Genomic DNA, 19,842 nt, shown 5'->3' with positions numbered 1-19,842 from the left:
GTGCCTAAGTATTGGAAAGTGAAGGCCGACAGTTAGAGCCTCACATGAAATATTTCATTGGCTTCCCACGAGTGCGTAATGCACAGCGTGGCTGTTGCTAGGAAACGGTCTCATTCGCCGTTCGTTAATATCTAGTTTTCTTTGCATCAATGTGAAAATGTTCCTATTACTAAATACAGTTTTGCTAGACACAGTTCAAACTGGAAGCGACGGAAGAAAGCGGTCCAACGCGCCACATTGTTTCCCGAAAGCGAGGGTGCGTTTAGTACGCCACATCTGACATTGCGTCTCACATATTCTGAAACTGACATAATTCCATCCTACCGAAAAAAGAAACAGATTTCGGAGTGAGGTTCCTGAGGTCTTGCTAAAGATGGAAGTCACTGGAGCGCTTGTCTTGCGCGTCAGATTGGCCGAGCGGTCTAAGGCGCCAGATTTAAGCTCTGCTTCCCGTAAGGGAGCGTGGGTTCGAACCCCACATCTGACAATGCTATTTAAACATTCTGAAACTAACGTACTCCCTTGATCTTATAGAACAAGTAAATTACGCAGAAACACGCCGTGGAGATTTTACTAGAGACGACAGTGACAGCAGTGCGGGCGTCGCACGTCCGATAGCCCGAGCGGCCGAAAACAAATAGCGGAACATAGTTTCCTCGTGCCGGGTTTTAGCTCTTCTCACGGACGTTTCCGTGGTCGTTGTGTTGTGGCTCAGGGCTATTCCATTTTCCTTCCCTAAAAGGCAACGCGAGAGACTGTCAGGCAAATCCCAAGTGATCTGTACACGGACTAAGACGTCCGCACGTCTGCCAACATTCTCGCCAACTTGTATGCCGTGCCAACGACACGGGTTCATGTCCGATTACCGAAATTAGGCAGCGTTGGCCATGGTTAGTGCTCGGCTGGGTGACGAACTAGGAAGTCCGCGTGTGTTGGTTTCTTCAGTTTTGCCTTTTTCCTTAGTTTTTGGTGCTGCTGTGCGGTAATGGTACGGTCCAGCTCGCTGACCCCCCTCTTGCTCTCGGTACGCAAAGGCGCGAACGTGCGGCCACAGTCAAATGAAAGGGTCCGTTGTGTGTTTGTCGATGTGGACTCTCCCAGTCGTTTCTAGCGCCTGTCCTCTACATATACGCCCATTTGCAAGCGTCAGCTTTCGCGTCAGCCGAGCAAAGTCGAGACAAGTCGACACATGGAGACACACGATGCTGTGAATCGTAATCCGCACTAGCCTACGAAGGGAGAAGGGAAACCATTTGTACCGTTGAAAACACTCTCCTGCGTAAAGGAGACAACTTCCGTGCGATGTCCGGCCTTCGAACCCGGAGCAGCTACTTGGGAAGCAACCATGCTGACCGACACACCACCACCGCCTTCTGCTACGCGCTGCTTGCGCCATCATGTGTCGCCTTCCCTCCTGGCGCCAGAGGCCGAAGGCGATAGCGCTGCAGGCGCTCAACGCCGAGTGCAACGCGAGCACCACTGAACCCGATTTCCTGGCGCTGCTAGGGTGACATACTGTAACTAGGCGCAGAACTGACTTTCTCTGATAAATTGGCCCTTTAATGCACATCAGGGCGAACACGAAATTTCTAATATGAAGTACTCACTGACGATCCAAAGACGTTTCAGTATGTATGCGTCGGTACCACCGGGGCAGTGCCTAAGTATTGGAAAGTGAAGGCCGACAGTTAGAGCCTCACATGAAATATTTCATTGGCTTCCCACGAGTGCGTAATGCACAGCGTGGCTGTTGCTAGGAAACGGTCTCATTCGCCGTTCGTTAATATCTAGTTTTCTTTGCATCAATGTGAAAATGTTCCTATTACTAAATACAGTTTTGCTAGACACAGTTCAAACTGGAAGCGACGGAAGAAAGCGGTCCAACGCGCCACATTGTTTCCCGAAAGCGAGGGTGCGTTTAGTACGCCACATCTGACATTGCGTCTCACATATTCTGAAACTGACATAATTCCATCCTACCGAAAAAAGAAACAGATTTCGGAGTGAGGTTCCTGAGGTCTTGCTAAAGATGGAAGTCACTGGAGCGCTTGTCTTGCGCGTCAGATTGGCCGAGCGGTCTAAGGCGCCAGATTTAAGCTCTGCTTCCCGTAAGGGAGCGTGGGTTCGAACCCCACATCTGACAATGCTATTTAAACATTCTGAAACTAACGTACTCCCTTGATCTTATAGAACAAGTAAATTACGCAGAAACACGCCGTGGAGATTTTACTAGAGACGACAGTGACAGCAGTGCGGGCGTCGCACGTCCGATAGCCCGAGCGGCCGAAAACAAATAGCGGAACATAGTTTCCTCGTGCCGGGTTTTAGCTCTTCTCACGGACGTTTCCGTGGTCGTTGTGTTGTGGCTCAGGGCTATTCCATTTTCCTTCCCTAAAAGGCAACGCGAGAGACTGTCAGGCAAATCCCAAGTGATCTGTACACGGACTAAGACGTCCGCACGTCTGCCAACATTCTCGCCAACTTGTATGCCGTGCCAACGACACGGGTTCATGTCCGATTACCGAAATTAGGCAGCGTTGGCCATGGTTAGTGCTCGGCTGGGTGACGAACTAGGAAGTCCGCGTGTGTTGGTTTCTTCAGTTTTGCCTTTTTCCTTAGTTTTTGGTGCTGCTGTGCGGTAATGGTACGGTCCAGCTCGCTGACCCCCCTCTTGCTCTCGGTACGCAAAGGCGCGAACGTGCGGCCACAGTCAAATGAAAGGGTCCGTTGTGTGTTTGTCGATGTGGACTCTCCCAGTCGTTTCTAGCGCCTGTCCTCTACATATACGCCCATTTGCAAGCGTCAGCTTTCGCGTCAGCCGAGCAAAGTCAAGACAAGTCGACACATGGAGACACACGATGCTGTGAATCGTAATCCGCACTAGCCTACGAAGGGAGAAGGGAAACCATTTGTACCGTTAAAAACACTCTCCTGCGTAAAGGAGACAACTTCCGTGCGATGTCCGGCCTTCGAACCCGGAGCAGCTACTTGGGAAGCAACCATGCTGACCGACACACCACCACCGCCTTCTGCTACGCGCTGCTTGCGCCATCATGTGTCGCCTTCCCTCCTGGCGCCAGAGGCCGAAGGCGATAGCGCTGCAGGCGCTCAACGCCGAGTGCAACGCGAGCACCACTGAACCCGATTTCCTGGCGCTGCTAGGGTGACATACTGTAACTAGGCGCAGAACTGACTTTCTCTGATAAATTGGCCCTTTAATGCACATCAGGGCGAACACGAAATTTCTAATATGAAGTACTCACTGACGATCCAAAGACGTTTCAGTATGTATGCGTCGGTACCACCGGGGCAGTGCCTAAGTATTGGAAAGTGAAGGCCGACAGTTAGAGCCTCACATGAAATATTTCATTGGCTTCCCACGAGTGCGTAATGCACAGCGTGGCTGTTGCTAGGAAACGGTCTCATTCGCCGTTCGTTAATATCTAGTTTTCTTTGCATCAATGTGAAAATGTTCCTATTACTAAATACAGTTTTGCTAGTCACAGTTCAAACTGGAAGCGACGGAAGAAAGCGGTCCAACGCGCCACATTGTTTCCCGAAAGCGAGGGTGCGTTTAGTACGCCACATCTGACATTGCGTCTCACATATTCTGAAACTGACATAATTCCATCCTACCGAAAAAAGAAACAGATTTCGGAGTGAGGTTCCTGAGGTCTTGCTAAAGATGGAAGTCACTGGAGCGCTTGTCTTGCGCGTCAGATTGGCCGAGCGGTCTAAGGCGCCAGATTTAAGCTCTGCTTCCCGTAAGGGAGCGTGGGTTCGAACCCCACATCTGACAATGCTATTTAAACATTCTGAAACTAACGTACTCCCTTGATCTTATAGAACAAGTAAATTACGCAGAAACACGCCGTGGAGATTTTACTAGAGACGACAGTGACAGCAGTGCGGGCGTCGCACGTCCGATAGCCCGAGCGGCCGAAAACAAATAGCGGAACATAGTTTCCTCGTGCCGGGTTTTAGCTCTTCTCACGGACGTTTCCGTGGTCGTTGTGTTGTGGCTCAGGGCTATTCCATTTTCCTTCCCTAAAAGGCAACGCGAGAGACTGTCAGGCAAATCCCAAGTGATCTGTACACGGACTAAGACGTCCGCACGTCTGCCAACATTCTCGCCAACTTGTATGCCGTGCCAACGACACGGGTTCATGTCCGATTACCGAAATTAGGCAGCGTTGGCCATGGTTAGTGCTCGGCTGGGTGACGAACTAGGAAGTCCGCGTGTGTTGGTTTCTTCAGTTTTGCCTTTTTCCTTAGTTTTTGGTGCTGCTGTGCGGTAATGGTACGGTCCAGCTCGCTGACCCCCCTCTTGCTCTCGGTACGCAAAGGCGCGAACGTGCGGCCACAGTCAAATGAAAGGGTCCGTTGTGTGTTTGTCGATGTGGACTCTCCCAGTCGTTTCTAGCGCCTGTCCTCTACATATACGCCCATTTGCAAGCGTCAGCTTTCGCGTCAGCCGAGCAAAGTCAAGACAAGTCGACACATGGAGACACACGATGCTGTGAATCGTAATCCGCACTAGCCTACGAAGGGAGAAGGGAAACCATTTGTACCGTTAAAAACACTCTCCTGCGTAAAGGAGACAACTTCCGTGCGATGTCCGGCCTTCGAACCCGGAGCAGCTACTTGGGAAGCAACCATGCTGACCGACACACCACCACCGCCTTCTGCTACGCGCTGCTTGCGCCATCATGTGTCGCCTTCCCTCCTGGCGCCAGAGGCCGAAGGCGATAGCGCTGCAGGCGCTCAACGCCGAGTGCAACGCGAGCACCACTGAACCCGATTTCCTGGCGCTGCTAGGGTGACATACTGTAACTAGGCGCAGAACTGACTTTCTCTGATAAATTGGCCCTTTAATGCACATCAGGGCGAACACGAAATTTCTAATATGAAGTACTCACTGACGATCCAAAGACGTTTCAGTATGTATGCGTCGGTACCACCGGGGCAGTGCCTAAGTATTGGAAAGTGAAGGCCGACAGTTAGAGCCTCACATGAAATATTTCATTGGCTTCCCACGAGTGCGTAATGCACAGCGTGGCTGTTGCTAGGAAACGGTCTCATTCGCCGTTCGTTAATATCTAGTTTTCTTTGCATCAATGTGAAAATGTTCCTATTACTAAATACAGTTTTGCTAGACACAGTTCAAACTGGAAGCGACGGAAGAAAGCGGTCCAACGCGCCACATTGTTTCCCGAAAGCGAGGGTGCGTTTAGTACGCCACATCTGACATTGCGTCTCACATATTCTGAAACTGACATAATTCCATCCTACCGAAAAAAGAAACAGATTTCGGAGTGAGGTTCCTGAGGTCTTGCTAAAGATGGAAGTCACTGGAGCGCTTGTCTTGCGCGTCAGATTGGCCGAGCGGTCTAAGGCGCCAGATTTAAGCTCTGCTTCCCGTAAGGGAGCGTGGGTTCGAACCCCACATCTGACAATGCTATTTAAACATTCTGAAACTAACGTACTCCCTTGATCTTATAGAACAAGTAAATTACGCAGAAACACGCCGTGGAGATTTTACTAGAGACGACAGTGACAGCAGTGCGGGCGTCGCACGTCCGATAGCCCGAGCGGCCGAAAACAAATAGCGGAACATAGTTTCCTCGTGCCGGGTTTTAGCTCTTCTCACGGACGTTTCCGTGGTCGTTGTGTTGTGGCTCAGGGCTATTCCATTTTCCTTCCCTAAAAGGCAACGCGAGAGACTGTCAGGCAAATCCCAAGTGATCTGTACACGGACTAAGACGTCCGCACGTCTGCCAACATTCTCGCCAACTTGTATGCCGTGCCAACGACACGGGTTCATGTCCGATTACCGAAATTAGGCAGCGTTGGCCATGGTTAGTGCTCGGCTGGGTGACGAACTAGGAAGTCCGCGTGTGTTGGTTTCTTCAGTTTTGCCTTTTTCCTTAGTTTTTGGTGCTGCTGTGCGGTAATGGTACGGTCCAGCTCGCTGACCCCCCTCTTGCTCTCGGTACGCAAAGGCGCGAACGTGCGGCCACAGTCAAATGAAAGGGTCCGTTGTGTGTTTGTCGATGTGGACTCTCCCAGTCGTTTCTAGCGCCTGTCCTCTACATATACGCCCATTTGCAAGCGTCAGCTTTCGCGTCAGCCGAGCAAAGTCAAGACAAGTCGACACATGGAGACACACGATGCTGTGAATCGTAATCCGCACTAGCCTACGAAGGGAGAAGGGAAACCATTTGTACCGTTAAAAACACTCTCCTGCGTAAAGGAGACAACTTCCGTGCGATGTCCGGCCTTCGAACCCGGAGCAGCTACTTGGGAAGCAACCATGCTGACCGACACACCACCACCGCCTTCTGCTACGCGCTGCTTGCGCCATCATGTGTCGCCTTCCCTCCTGGCGCCAGAGGCCGAAGGCGATAGCGCTGCAGGCGCTCAACGCCGAGTGCAACGCGAGCACCACTGAACCCGATTTCCTGGCGCTGCTAGGGTGACATACTGTAACTAGGCGCAGAACTGACTTTCTCTGATAAATTGGCCCTTTAATGCACATCAGGGCGAACACGAAATTTCTAATATGAAGTACTCACTGACGATCCAAAGACGTTTCAGTATGTATGCGTCGGTACCACCGGGGCAGTGCCTAAGTATTGGAAAGTGAAGGCCGACAGTTAGAGCCTCACATGAAATATTTCATTGGCTTCCCACGAGTGCGTAATGCACAGCGTGGCTGTTGCTAGGAAACGGTCTCATTCGCCGTTCGTTAATATCTAGTTTTCTTTGCATCAATGTGAAAATGTTCCTATTACTAAATACAGTTTTGCTAGTCACAGTTCAAACTGGAAGCGACGGAAGAAAGCGGTCCAACGCGCCACATTGTTTCCCGAAAGCGAGGGTGCGTTTAGTACGCCACATCTGACATTGCGTCTCACATATTCTGAAACTGACATAATTCCATCCTACCGAAAAAAGAAACAGATTTCGGAGTGAGGTTCCTGAGGTCTTGCTAAAGATGGAAGTCACTGGAGCGCTTGTCTTGCGCGTCAGATTGGCCGAGCGGTCTAAGGCGCCAGATTTAAGCTCTGCTTCCCGTAAGGGAGCGTGGGTTCGAACCCCACATCTGACAATGCTATTTAAACATTCTGAAACTAACGTACTCCCTTGATCTTATAGAACAAGTAAATTACGCAGAAACACGCCGTGGAGATTTTACTAGAGACGACAGTGACAGCAGTGCGGGCGTCGCACGTCCGATAGCCCGAGCGGCCGAAAACAAATAGCGGAACATAGTTTCCTCGTGCCGGGTTTTAGCTCTTCTCACGGACGTTTCCGTGGTCGTTGTGTTGTGGCTCAGGGCTATTCCATTTTCCTTCCCTAAAAGGCAACGCGAGAGACTGTCAGGCAAATCCCAAGTGATCTGTACACGGACTAAGACGTCCGCACGTCTGCCAACATTCTCGCCAACTTGTATGCCGTGCCAACGACACGGGTTCATGTCCGATTACCGAAATTAGGCAGCGTTGGCCATGGTTAGTGCTCGGCTGGGTGACGAACTAGGAAGTCCGCGTGTGTTGGTTTCTTCAGTTTTGCCTTTTTCCTTAGTTTTTGGTGCTGCTGTGCGGTAATGGTACGGTCCAGCTCGCTGACCCCCCTCTTGCTCTCGGTACGCAAAGGCGCGAACGTGCGGCCACAGTCAAATGAAAGGGTCCGTTGTGTGTTTGTCGATGTGGACTCTCCCAGTCGTTTCTAGCGCCTGTCCTCTACATATACGCCCATTTGCAAGCGTCAGCTTTCGCGTCAGCCGAGCAAAGTCAAGACAAGTCGACACATGGAGACACACGATGCTGTGAATCGTAATCCGCACTAGCCTACGAAGGGAGAAGGGAAACCATTTGTACCGTTAAAAACACTCTCCTGCGTAAAGGAGACAACTTCCGTGCGATGTCCGGCCTTCGAACCCGGAGCAGCTACTTGGGAAGCAACCATGCTGACCGACACACCACCACCGCCTTCTGCTACGCGCTGCTTGCGCCATCATGTGTCGCCTTCCCTCCTGGCGCCAGAGGCCGAAGGCGATAGCGCTGCAGGCGCTCAACGCCGAGTGCAACGCGAGCACCACTGAACCCGATTTCCTGGCGCTGCTAGGGTGACATACTGTAACTAGGCGCAGAACTGACTTTCTCTGATAAATTGGCCCTTTAATGCACATCAGGGCGAACACGAAATTTCTAATATGAAGTACTCACTGACGATCCAAAGACGTTTCAGTATGTATGCGTCGGTACCACCGGGGCAGTGCCTAAGTATTGGAAAGTGAAGGCCGACAGTTAGAGCCTCACATGAAATATTTCATTGGCTTCCCACGAGTGCGTAATGCACAGCGTGGCTGTTGCTAGGAAACGGTCTCATTCGCCGTTCGTTAATATCTAGTTTTCTTTGCATCAATGTGAAAATGTTCCTATTACTAAATACAGTTTTGCTAGTCACAGTTCAAACTGGAAGCGACGGAAGAAAGCGGTCCAACGCGCCACATTGTTTCCCGAAAGCGAGGGTGCGTTTAGTACGCCACATCTGACATTGCGTCTCACATATTCTGAAACTGACATAATTCCATCCTACCGAAAAAAGAAACAGATTTCGGAGTGAGGTTCCTGAGGTCTTGCTAAAGATGGAAGTCACTGGAGCGCTTGTCTTGCGCGTCAGATTGGCCGAGCGGTCTAAGGCGCCAGATTTAAGCTCTGCTTCCCGTAAGGGAGCGTGGGTTCGAACCCCACATCTGACAATGCTATTTAAACATTCTGAAACTAACGTACTCCCTTGATCTTATAGAACAAGTAAATTACGCAGAAACACGCCGTGGAGATTTTACTAGAGACGACAGTGACAGCAGTGCGGGCGTCGCACGTCCGATAGCCCGAGCGGCCGAAAACAAATAGCGGAACATAGTTTCCTCGTGCCGGGTTTTAGCTCTTCTCACGGACGTTTCCGTGGTCGTTGTGTTGTGGCTCAGGGCTATTCCATTTTCCTTCCCTAAAAGGCAACGCGAGAGACTGTCAGGCAAATCCCAAGTGATCTGTACACGGACTAAGACGTCCGCACGTCTGCCAACATTCTCGCCAACTTGTATGCCGTGCCAACGACACGGGTTCATGTCCGATTACCGAAATTAGGCAGCGTTGGCCATGGTTAGTGCTCGGCTGGGTGACGAACTAGGAAGTCCGCGTGTGTTGGTTTCTTCAGTTTTGCCTTTTTCCTTAGTTTTTGGTGCTGCTGTGCGGTAATGGTACGGTCCAGCTCGCTGACCCCCCTCTTGCTCTCGGTACGCAAAGGCGCGAACGTGCGGCCACAGTCAAATGAAAGGGTCCGTTGTGTGTTTGTCGATGTGGACTCTCCCAGTCGTTTCTAGCGCCTGTCCTCTACATATACGCCCATTTGCAAGCGTCAGCTTTCGCGTCAGCCGAGCAAAGTCGAGACAAGTCGACACATGGAGACACACGATGCTGTGAATCGTAATCCGCACTAGCCTACGAAGGGAGAAGGGAAACCATTTGTACCGTTAAAAACACTCTCCTGCGTAAAGGAGACAACTTCCGTGCGATGTCCGGCCTTCGAACCCGGAGCAGCTACTTGGGAAGCAACCATGCTGACCGACACACCACCACCGCCTTCTGCTACGCGCTGCTTGCGCCATCATGTGTCGCCTTCCCTCCTGGCGCCAGAGGCCGAAGGCGATAGCGCTGCAGGCGCTCAACGCCGAGTGCAACGCGAGCACCACTGAACCCGATTTCCTGGCGCTGCTAGGGTGACATACTGTAACTAGGCGCAGAACTGACTTTCTCTGATAAATTGGCCCTTTAATGCACATCAGGGCGAACACGAAATTTCTAATATGAAGTACTCACTGACGATCCAAAGACGTTTCAGTATGTATGCGTCGGTACCACCGGGGCAGTGCCTAAGTATTGGAAAGTGAAGGTCGACAGTTAGAGCCTCACATGAAATATTTCATTGGCTTCCCACGAGTGCGTAATGCACAGCGTGGCTGTTGCTAGGAAACGGTCTCATTCGCCGTTCGTTAATATCTAGTTTTCTTTGCATCAATGTGAAAATGTTCCTATTACTAAATACAGTTTTGCTAGTCACAGTTCAAACTGGAAGCGACGGAAGAAAGCGGTCCAACGCGCCACATTGTTTCCCGAAAGCGAGGGTGCGTTTAGTACGCCACATCTGACATTGCGTCTCACATATTCTGAAACTGACATAATTCCATCCTACCGAAAAAAGAAACAGATTTCGGAGTGAGGTTCCTGAGGTCTTGCTAAAGATGGAAGTCACTGGAGCGCTTGTCTTGCGCGTCAGATTGGCCGAGCGGTCTAAGGCGCCAGATTTAAGCTCTGCTTCCCGTAAGGGAGCGTGGGTTCGAACCCCACATCTGACAATGCTATTTAAACATTCTGAAACTAACGTACTCCCTTGATCTTATAGAACAAGTAAATTACGCAGAAACACGCCGTGGAGATTTTACTAGAGACGACAGTGACAGCAGTGCGGGCGTCGCACGTCCGATAGCCCGAGCGGCCGAAAACAAATAGCGGAACATAGTTTCCTCGTGCCGGGTTTTAGCTCTTCTCACGGACGTTTCCGTGGTCGTTGTGTTGTGGCTCAGGGCTATTCCATTTTCCTTCCCTAAAAGGCAACGCGAGAGACTGTCAGGCAAATCCCAAGTGATCTGTACACGGACTAAGACGTCCGCACGTCTGCCAACATTCTCGCCAACTTGTATGCCGTGCCAACGACACGGGTTCATGTCCGATTACCGAAATTAGGCAGCGTTGGCCATGGTTAGTGCTCGGCTGGGTGACGAACTAGGAAGTCCGCGTGTGTTGGTTTCTTCAGTTTTGCCTTTTTCCTTAGTTTTTGGTGCTGCTGTGCGGTAATGGTACGGTCCAGCTCGCTGACCCCCCTCTTGCTCTCGGTACGCAAAGGCGCGAACGTGCGGCCACAGTCAAATGAAAGGGTCCGTTGTGTGTTTGTCGATGTGGACTCTCCCAGTCGTTTCTAGCGCCTGTCCTCTACATATACGCCCATTTGCAAGCGTCAGCTTTCGCGTCAGCCGAGCAAAGTCGAGACAAGTCGACACATGGAGACACACGATGCTGTGAATCGTAATCCGCACTAGCCTACGAAGGGAGAAGGGAAACCATTTGTACCGTTAAAAACACTCTCCTGCGTAAAGGAGACAACTTCCGTGCGATGTCCGGCCTTCGAACCCGGAGCAGCTACTTGGGAAGCAACCATGCTGACCGACACACCACCACCGCCTTCTGCTACGCGCTGCTTGCGCCATCATGTGTCGCCTTCCCTCCTGGCGCCAGAGGCCGAAGGCGATAGCGCTGCAGGCGCTCAACGCCGAGTGCAACGCGAGCACCACTGAACCCGATTTCCTGGCGCTGCTAGGGTGACATACTGTAACTAGGCGCAGAACTGACTTTCTCTGATAAATTGGCCCTTTAATGCACATCAGGGCGAACACGAAATTTCTAATATGAAGTACTCACTGACGATCCAAAGACGTTTCAGTATGTATGCGTCGGTACCACCGGGGCAGTGCCTAAGTATTGGAAAGTGAAGGCCGACAGTTAGAGCCTCACATGAAATATTTCATTGGCTTCCCACGAGTGCGTAATGCACAGCGTGGCTGTTGCTAGGAAACGGTCTCATTCGCCGTTCGTTAATATCTAGTTTTCTTTGCATCAATGTGAAAATGTTCCTATTACTAAATACAGTTTTGCTAGTCACAGTTCAAACTGGAAGCGACGGAAGAAAGCGGTCCAACGCGCCACATTGTTTCCCGAAAGCGAGGGTGCGTTTAGTACGCCACATCTGACATTGCGTCTCACATATTCTGAAACTGACATAATTCCATCCTACCGAAAAAAGAAACAGATTTCGGAGTGAGGTTCCTGAGGTCTTGCTAAAGATGGAAGTCACTGGAGCGCTTGTCTTGCGCGTCAGATTGGCCGAGCGGTCTAAGGCGCCAGATTTAAGCTCTGCTTCCCGTAAGGGAGCGTGGGTTCGAACCCCACATCTGACAATGCTATTTAAACATTCTGAAACTAACGTACTCCCTTGATCTTATAGAACAAGTAAATTACGCAGAAACACGCCGTGGAGATTTTACTAGAGACGACAGTGACAGCAGTGCGGGCGTCGCACGTCCGATAGCCCGAGCGGCCGAAAACAAATAGCGGAACATAGTTTCCTCGTGCCGGGTTTTAGCTCTTCTCACGGACGTTTCCGTGGTCGTTGTGTTGTGGCTCAGGGCTATTCCATTTTCCTTCCCTAAAAGGCAACGCGAGAGACTGTCAGGCAAATCCCAAGTGATCTGTACACGGACTAAGACGTCCGCACGTCTGCCAACATTCTCGCCAACTTGTATGCCGTGCCAACGACACGGGTTCATGTCCGATTACCGAAATTAGGCAGCGTTGGCCATGGTTAGTGCTCGGCTGGGTGACGAACTAGGAAGTCCGCGTGTGTTGGTTTCTTCAGTTTTGCCTTTTTCCTTAGTTTTTGGTGCTGCTGTGCGGTAATGGTACGGTCCAGCTCGCTGACCCCCCTCTTGCTCTCGGTACGCAAAGGCGCGAACGTGCGGCCACAGTCAAATGAAAGGGTCCGTTGTGTGTTTGTCGATGTGGACTCTCCCAGTCGTTTCTAGCGCCTGTCCTCTACATATACGCCCATTTGCAAGCGTCAGCTTTCGCGTCAGCCGAGCAAAGTCGAGACAAGTCGACACATGGAGACACACGATGCTGTGAATCGTAATCCGCACTAGCCTACGAAGGGAGAAGGGAAACCATTTGTACCGTTAAAAACACTCTCCTGCGTAAAGGAGACAACTTCCGTGCGATGTCCGGCCTTCGAACCCGGAGCAGCTACTTGGGAAGCAACCATGCTGACCGACACACCACCACCGCCTTCTGCTACGCGCTGCTTGCGCCATCATGTGTCGCCTTCCCTCCTGGCGCCAGAGGCCGAAGGCGATAGCGCTGCAGGCGCTCAACGCCGAGTGCAACGCGAGCACCACTGAACCCGATTTCCTGGCGCTGCTAGGGTGACATACTGTAACTAGGCGCAGAACTGACTTTCTCTGATAAATTGGCCCTTTAATGCACATCAGGGCGAACACGAAATTTCTAATATGAAGTACTCACTGACGATCCAAAGACGTTTCAGTATGTATGCGTCGGTACCACCGGGGCAGTGCCTAAGTATTGGAAAGTGAAGGCCGACAGTTAGAGCCTCACATGAAATATTTCATTGGCTTCCCACGAGTGCGTAATGCACAGCGTGGCTGTTGCTAGGAAACGGTCTCATTCGCCGTTCGTTAATATCTAGTTTTCTTTGCATCAATGTGAAAATGTTCCTATTACTAAATACAGTTTTGCTAGTCACAGTTCAAACTGGAAGCGACGGAAGAAAGCGGTCCAACGCGCCACATTGTTTCCCGAAAGCGAGGGTGCGTTTAGTACGCCACATCTGACATTGCGTCTCACATATTCTGAAACTGACATAATTCCATCCTACCGAAAAAAGAAACAGATTTCGGAGTGAGGTTCCTGAGGTCTTGCTAAAGATGGAAGTCACTGGAGCGCTTGTCTTGCGCGTCAGATTGGCCGAGCGGTCTAAGGCGCCAGATTTAAGCTCTGCTTCCCGTAAGGGAGCGTGGGTTCGAACCCCACATCTGACAATGCTATTTAAACATTCTGAAACTAACGTACTCCCTTGATCTTATAGAACAAGTAAATTACGCAGAAACACGCCGTGGAGATTTTACTAGAGACGACAGTGACAGCAGTGCGGGCGTCGCACGTCCGATAGCCCGAGTGGCCGAAAACAAATAGCGGAACATAGTTTCCTCGTGCCGGGTTTTAGCTCTTCTCACGGACGTTTCCGTGGTCGTTGTGTTGTGGCTCAGGGCTATTCCATTTTCCTTCCCTAAAAGGCAACGCGAGAGACTGTCAGGCAAATCCCAAGTGATCTGTACACGGACTAAGACGTCCGCACGTCTGCCAACATTCTCGCCAACTTGTATGCCGTGCCAACGACACGGGTTCATGTCCGATTACCGAAATTAGGCAGCGTTGGCCATGGTTAGTGCTCGGCTGGGTGACGAACTAGGAAGTCCGCGTGTGTTGGTTTCTTCAGTTTTGCCTTTTTCCTTAGTTTTTGGTGCTGCTGTGCGGTAATGGTACGGTCCAGCTCGCTGACCCCCCTCTTGCTCTCGGTACGCAAAGGCGCGAACGTGCGGCCACAGTCAAATGAAAGGGTCCGTTGTGTGTTTGTCGATGTGGACTCTCCCAGTCGTTTCTAGCGCCTGTCCTCTACATATACGCCCATTTGCAAGCGTCAGCTTTCGCGTCAGCCGAGCAAAGTCGAGACAAGTCGACACATGGAGACACACGATGCTGTGAATCGTAATCCGCACTAGCCTACGAAGGGAGAAGGGAAACCATTTGTACCGTTAAAAACACTCTCCTGCGTAAAGGAGACAACTTCCGTGCGATGTCCGGCCTTCGAACCCGGAGCAGCTACTTGGGAAGCAACCATGCTGACCGACACACCACCACCGCCTTCTGCTACGCGCTGCTTGCGCCATCATGTGTCGCCTTCCCTCCTGGCGCCAGAGGCCGAAGGCGATAGCGCTGCAGGCGCTCAACGCCGAGTGCAACGCGAGCACCACTGAACCCGATTTCCTGGCGCTGCTAGGGTGACATACTGTAACTAGGCGCAGAACTGACTTTCTCTGATAAATTGGCCCTTTAATGCACATCAGGGCGAACACGAAATTTCTAATATGAAGTACTCACTGACGATCCAAAGACGTTTCAGTATGTATGCGTCGGTACCACCGGGGCAGTGCCTAAGTATTGGAAAGTGAAGGCCGACAGTTAGAGCCTCACATGAAATATTTCATTGGCTTCCCACGAGTGCGTAATGCACAGCGTGGCTGTTGCTAGGAAACGGTCTCATTCGCCGTTCGTTAATATCTAGTTTTCTTTGCATCAATGTGAAAATGTTCCTATTACTAAATACAGTTTTGCTAGTCACAGTTCAAACTGGAAGCGACGGAAGAAAGCGGTCCAACGCGCCACATTGTTTCCCGAAAGCGAGGGTGCGTTTAGTACGCCACATCTGACATTGCGTCTCACATATTCTGAAACTGACATAATTCCATCCTACCGAAAAAAGAAACAGATTTCGGAGTGAGGTTCCTGAGGTCTTGCTAAAGATGGAAGTCACTGGAGCGCTTGTCTTGCGCGTCAGATTGGCCGAGCGGTCTAAGGCGCCAGATTTAAGCTCTGCTTCCCGTAAGGGAGCGTGGGTTCGAACCCCACATCTGACAATGCTATTTAAACATTCTGAAACTAACGTACTCCCTTGATCTTATAGAACAAGTAAATTACGCAGAAACACGCCGTGGAGATTTTACTAGAGACGACAGTGACAGCAGTGCGGGCGTCGCACGTCCGATAGCCCGAGCGGCCGAAAACAAATAGCGGAACATAGTTTCCTCGTGCCGGGTTTTAGCTCTTCTCACGGACGTTTCCGTGGTCGTTGTGTTGTGGCTCAGGGCTATTCCATTTTCCTTCCCTAAAAGGCAACGCGAGAGACTGTCAGGCAAATCCCAAGTGATCTGTACACGGACTAAGACGTCCGCACGTCTGCCAACATTCTCGCCAACTTGTATGCCGTGCCAACGACACGGGTTCATGTCCGATTACCGAAATTAGGCAGCGTTGGCCATGGTTAGTGCTCGGCTGGGTGACGAACTAGGAAGTCCGCGTGTGTTGGTTTCTTCAGTTTTGCCTTTTTCCTTAGTTTTTGGTGCTGCTGTGCGGTAATGGTACGGTCCAGCTCGCTGACCCCCCTCTTGCTCTCGGTACGCAAAGGCGCGAACGTGCGGCCACAGTCAAATGAAAGGGTCCGTTGTGTGTTTGTCGATGTGGACTCTCCCAGTCGTTTCTAGCGCCTGTCCTCTACATATACGCCCATTTGCAAGCGTCAGCTTTCGCGTCAGCCGAGCAAAGTCGAGACAAGTCGACACATGGAGACACACGATGCTGTGAATCGTAATCCGCACTAGCCTACGAAGGGAGAAGGGAAACCATTTGTACCGTTAAAAACACTCTCCTGCGTAAAGGAGACAACTTCCGTGCGATGTCCGGCCTTCGAACCCGGAGCAGCTACTTGGGAAGCAACCATGCTGACCGACACACCACCACCGCCTTCTGCTACGCGCTGCTTGCGCCATCATGTGTCGCCTTCCCTCCTGGCGCCAGAGGCCGAAGGCGATAGCGCTGCAGGCGCTCAACGCCGAGTGCAACGCGAGCACCACTGAACCCGATTTCCTGGCGCTGCTAGGGTGACATACTGTAACTAGGCGCAGAACTGACTTTCTCTGATAAATTGGCCCTTTAATGCACATCAGGGCGAACACGAAATTTCTAATATGAAGTACTCACTGACGATCCAAAGACGTTTCAGTATGTATGCGTCGGTACCACCGGGGCAGTGCCTAAGTATTGGAAAGTGAAGGCCGACAGTTAGAGCCTCACATGAAATATTTCATTGGCTTCCCACGAGTGCGTAATGCACAGCGTGGCTGTTGCTAGGAAACGGTCTCATTCGCCGTTCGTTAATATCTAGTTTTCTTTGCATCAATGTGAAAATGTTCCTATTACTAAATACAGTTTTGCTAGTCACAGTTCAAACTGGAAGCGACGGAAGAAAGCGGTCCAACGCGCCACATTGTTTCCCGAAAGCGAGGGTGCGTTTAGTACGCCACATCTGACATTGCGTCTCACATATTCTGAAACTGACATAATTCCATCCTACCGAAAAAAGAAACAGATTTCGGAGTGAGGTTCCTGAGGTCTTGCTAAAGATGGAAGTCACTGGAGCGCTTGTCTTGCGCGTCAGATTGGCCGAGCGGTCTAAGGCGCCAGATTTAAGCTCTGCTTCCCGTAAGGGAGCGTGGGTTCGAACCCCACATCTGACAATGCTATTTAAACATTCTGAAACTAACGTACTCCCTTGATCTTATAGAACAAGTAAATTACGCAGAAACACGCCGTGGAGATTTTACTAGAGACGACAGTGACAGCAGTGCGGGCGTCGCACGTCCGATAGCCCGAGCGGCCGAAAACAAATAGCGGAACATAGTTTCCTCGTGCCGGGTTTTAGCTCTTCTCACGGACGTTTCCGTGGTCGTTGTGTTGTGGCTCAGGGCTATTCCATTTTCCTTCCCTAAAAGGCAACGCGAGAGACTGTCAGGCAAATCCCAAGTGATCTGTACACGGACTAAGACGTCCGCACGTCTGCCAACATTCTCGCCAACTTGTATGCCGTGCCAACGACACGGGTTCATGTCCGATTACCGAAATTAGGCAGCGTTGGCCATGGTTAGTGCTCGGCTGGGTGACGAACTAGGAAGTCCGCGTGTGTTGGTTTCTTCAGTTTTGCCTTTTTCCTTAGTTTTTGGTGCTGCTGTGCGGTAATGGTACGGTCCAGCTCGCTGACCCCCCTCTTGCTCTCGGTACGCAAAGGCGCGAACGTGCGGCCACAGTCAAATGAAAGGGTCCGTTGTGTGTTTGTCGATGTGGACTCTCCCAGTCGTTTCTAGCGCCTGTCCTCTACATATACGCCCATTTGCAAGCGTCAGCTTTCGCGTCAGCCGAGCAAAGTCGAGACAAGTCGACACATGGAGACACACGATGCTGTGAATCGTAATCCGCACTAGCCTACGAAGGGAGAAGGGAAACCATTTGTACCGTTAAAAACACTCTCCTGCGTAAAGGAGACAACTTCCGTGCGATGTCCGGCCTTCGAACCCGGAGCAGCTACTTGGGAAGCAACCATGCTGACCGACACACCACCACCGCCTTCTGCTACGCGCTGCTTGCGCCATCATGTGTCGCCTTCCCTCCTGGCGCCAGAGGCCGAAGGCGATAGCGCTGCAGGCGCTCAACGCCGAGTGCAACGCGAGCACCACTGAACCCGATTTCCTGGCGCTGCTAGGGTGACATACTGTAACTAGGCGCAGAACTGACTTTCTCTGATAAATTGGCCCTTTAATGCACATCAGGGCGAACACGAAATTTCTAATATGAAGTACTCACTGACGATCCAAAGACGTTTCAGTATGTATGCGTCGGTACCACCGGGGCAGTGCCTAAGTATTGGAAAGTGAAGGCCGACAGTTAGAGCCTCACATGAAATATTTCATTGGCTTCCCACGAGTGCGTAATGCACAGCGTGGCTGTTGCTAGGAAACGGTCTCATTCGCCGTTCGTTAATATCTAGTTTTCTTTGCATCAATGTGAAAATGTTCCTATTACTAAATACAGTTTTGCTAGTCACAGTTCAAACTGGAAGCGACGGAAGAAAGCGGTCCAACGCGCCACATTGTTTCCCGAAAGCGAGGGTGCGTTTAGTACGCCACATCTGACATTGCGTCTCACATATTCTGAAACTGACATAATTCCATCCTACCGAAAAAAGAAACAGATTTCGGAGTGAGGTTCCTGAGGTCTTGCTAAAGATGGAAGTCACTGGAGCGCTTGTCTTGCGCGTCAGATTGGCCGAGCGGTCTAAGGCGCCAGATTTAAGCTCTGCTTCCCGTAAGGGAGCGTGGGTTCGAACCCCACATCTGACAATGCTATTTAAACATTCTGAAACTAACGTACTCCCTTGATCTTATAGAACAAGTAAATTACGCAGAAACACGCCGTGGAGATTTTACTAGAGACGACAGTGACAGCAGTGCGGGCGTCGCACGTCCGATAGCCCGAGCGGCCGAAAACAAATAGCGGAACATAGTTTCCTCGTGCCGGGTTTTAGCTCTTCTCACGGACGTTTCCGTGGTCGTTGTGTTGTGGCTCAGGGCTATTCCATTTTCCTTCCCTAAAAGGCAACGCGAGAGACTGTCAGGCAAATCCCAAGTGATCTGTACACGGACTAAGACGTCCGCACGTCTGCCAACATTCTCGCCAACTTGTATGCCGTGCCAACGACACGGGTTCATGTCCGATTACCGAAATTAGGCAGCGTTGGCCATGGTTAGTGCTCGGCTGGGTGACGAACTAGGAAGTCCGCGTGTGTTGGTTTCTTCAGTTTTGCCTTTTTCCTTAGTTTTTGGTGCTGCTGTGCGGTAATGGTACGGTCCAGCTCGCTGACCCCCCTCTTGCTCTCGGTACGCAAAGGCGCGAACGTGCGGCCACAGTCAAATGAAAGGGTCCGTTGTGTGTTTGTCGATGTGGACTCTCCCAGTCGTTTCTAGCGCCTGTCCTCTACATATACGCCCATTTGCAAGCGTCAGCTTTCGCGTCAGCCGAGCAAAGTCGAGACAAGTCGACACATGGAGACACACGATGCTGTGAATCGTAATCCGCACTAGCCTACGAAGGGAGAAGGGAAACCATTTGTACCGTTAAAAACACTCTCCTGCGTAAAGGAGACAACTTCCGTGCGATGTCCGGCCTTCGAACCCGGAGCAGCTACTTGGGAAGCAACCATGCTGACCGACACACCACCACCGCCTTCTGCTACGCGCTGCTTGCGCCATCATGTGTCGCCTTCCCTCCTGGCGCCAGAGGCCGAAGGCGATAGCGCTGCAGGCGCTCAACGCCGAGTGCAACGCGAGCACCACTGAACCCGATTTCCTGGCGCTGCTAGGGTGACATACTGTAACTAGGCGCAGAACTGACTTTCTCTGATAAATTGGCCCTTTAATGCACATCAGGGCGAACACGAAATTTCTAATATGAAGTACTCACTGACGATCCAAAGACGTTT

General features: G+C 51.2%; 12 non-coding genes across 12 annotated transcripts; all 12 read left to right on the top strand.

The window, feature by feature from the left end:
• Positions 1–403: 403 nt before the first annotated feature.
• On the top strand, positions 404–487 carry Trnal-uaa. The gene has a single exon. It is a non-coding gene; the product is annotated as a tRNA-Leu (tRNA).
• A 1,572-nt stretch (positions 488–2,059) lies between these two features.
• On the top strand, positions 2,060–2,143 carry Trnal-uaa. The gene has a single exon. It is a non-coding gene; the product is annotated as a tRNA-Leu (tRNA).
• Positions 2,144–3,715: 1,572 nt separating this feature from the next.
• Trnal-uaa lies at positions 3,716–3,799 on the top strand. The gene has a single exon. It is a non-coding gene; the product is annotated as a tRNA-Leu (tRNA).
• A 1,572-nt stretch (positions 3,800–5,371) lies between these two features.
• Positions 5,372–5,455, top strand: Trnal-uaa. Its single transcript has one exon. It is a non-coding gene; the product is annotated as a tRNA-Leu (tRNA).
• A 1,572-nt stretch (positions 5,456–7,027) lies between these two features.
• Trnal-uaa lies at positions 7,028–7,111 on the top strand. Its single transcript has one exon. It is a non-coding gene; the product is annotated as a tRNA-Leu (tRNA).
• A 1,572-nt stretch (positions 7,112–8,683) lies between these two features.
• Trnal-uaa lies at positions 8,684–8,767 on the top strand. The gene has a single exon. It is a non-coding gene; the product is annotated as a tRNA-Leu (tRNA).
• A 1,572-nt stretch (positions 8,768–10,339) lies between these two features.
• Trnal-uaa lies at positions 10,340–10,423 on the top strand. The gene has a single exon. It is a non-coding gene; the product is annotated as a tRNA-Leu (tRNA).
• Positions 10,424–11,995: 1,572 nt separating this feature from the next.
• Trnal-uaa lies at positions 11,996–12,079 on the top strand. The gene has a single exon. It is a non-coding gene; the product is annotated as a tRNA-Leu (tRNA).
• A 1,572-nt stretch (positions 12,080–13,651) lies between these two features.
• Positions 13,652–13,735, top strand: Trnal-uaa. Its single transcript has one exon. It is a non-coding gene; the product is annotated as a tRNA-Leu (tRNA).
• Positions 13,736–15,307: 1,572 nt separating this feature from the next.
• On the top strand, positions 15,308–15,391 carry Trnal-uaa. Its single transcript has one exon. It is a non-coding gene; the product is annotated as a tRNA-Leu (tRNA).
• A 1,572-nt stretch (positions 15,392–16,963) lies between these two features.
• Trnal-uaa lies at positions 16,964–17,047 on the top strand. Its single transcript has one exon. It is a non-coding gene; the product is annotated as a tRNA-Leu (tRNA).
• A 1,572-nt stretch (positions 17,048–18,619) lies between these two features.
• Trnal-uaa lies at positions 18,620–18,703 on the top strand. The gene has a single exon. It is a non-coding gene; the product is annotated as a tRNA-Leu (tRNA).
• Positions 18,704–19,842: the final 1,139 nt, after the last annotated feature.

Source organism: Schistocerca piceifrons, unplaced genomic scaffold (assembly GCF_021461385.2).
Source record: "Schistocerca piceifrons isolate TAMUIC-IGC-003096 unplaced genomic scaffold, iqSchPice1.1 HiC_scaffold_1772, whole genome shotgun sequence".
Classification (NCBI taxonomy): domain Eukaryota; kingdom Metazoa; phylum Arthropoda; class Insecta; order Orthoptera; family Acrididae; genus Schistocerca; species Schistocerca piceifrons.
This window is presented reverse-complemented; position numbering and strand designations above follow the sequence as displayed.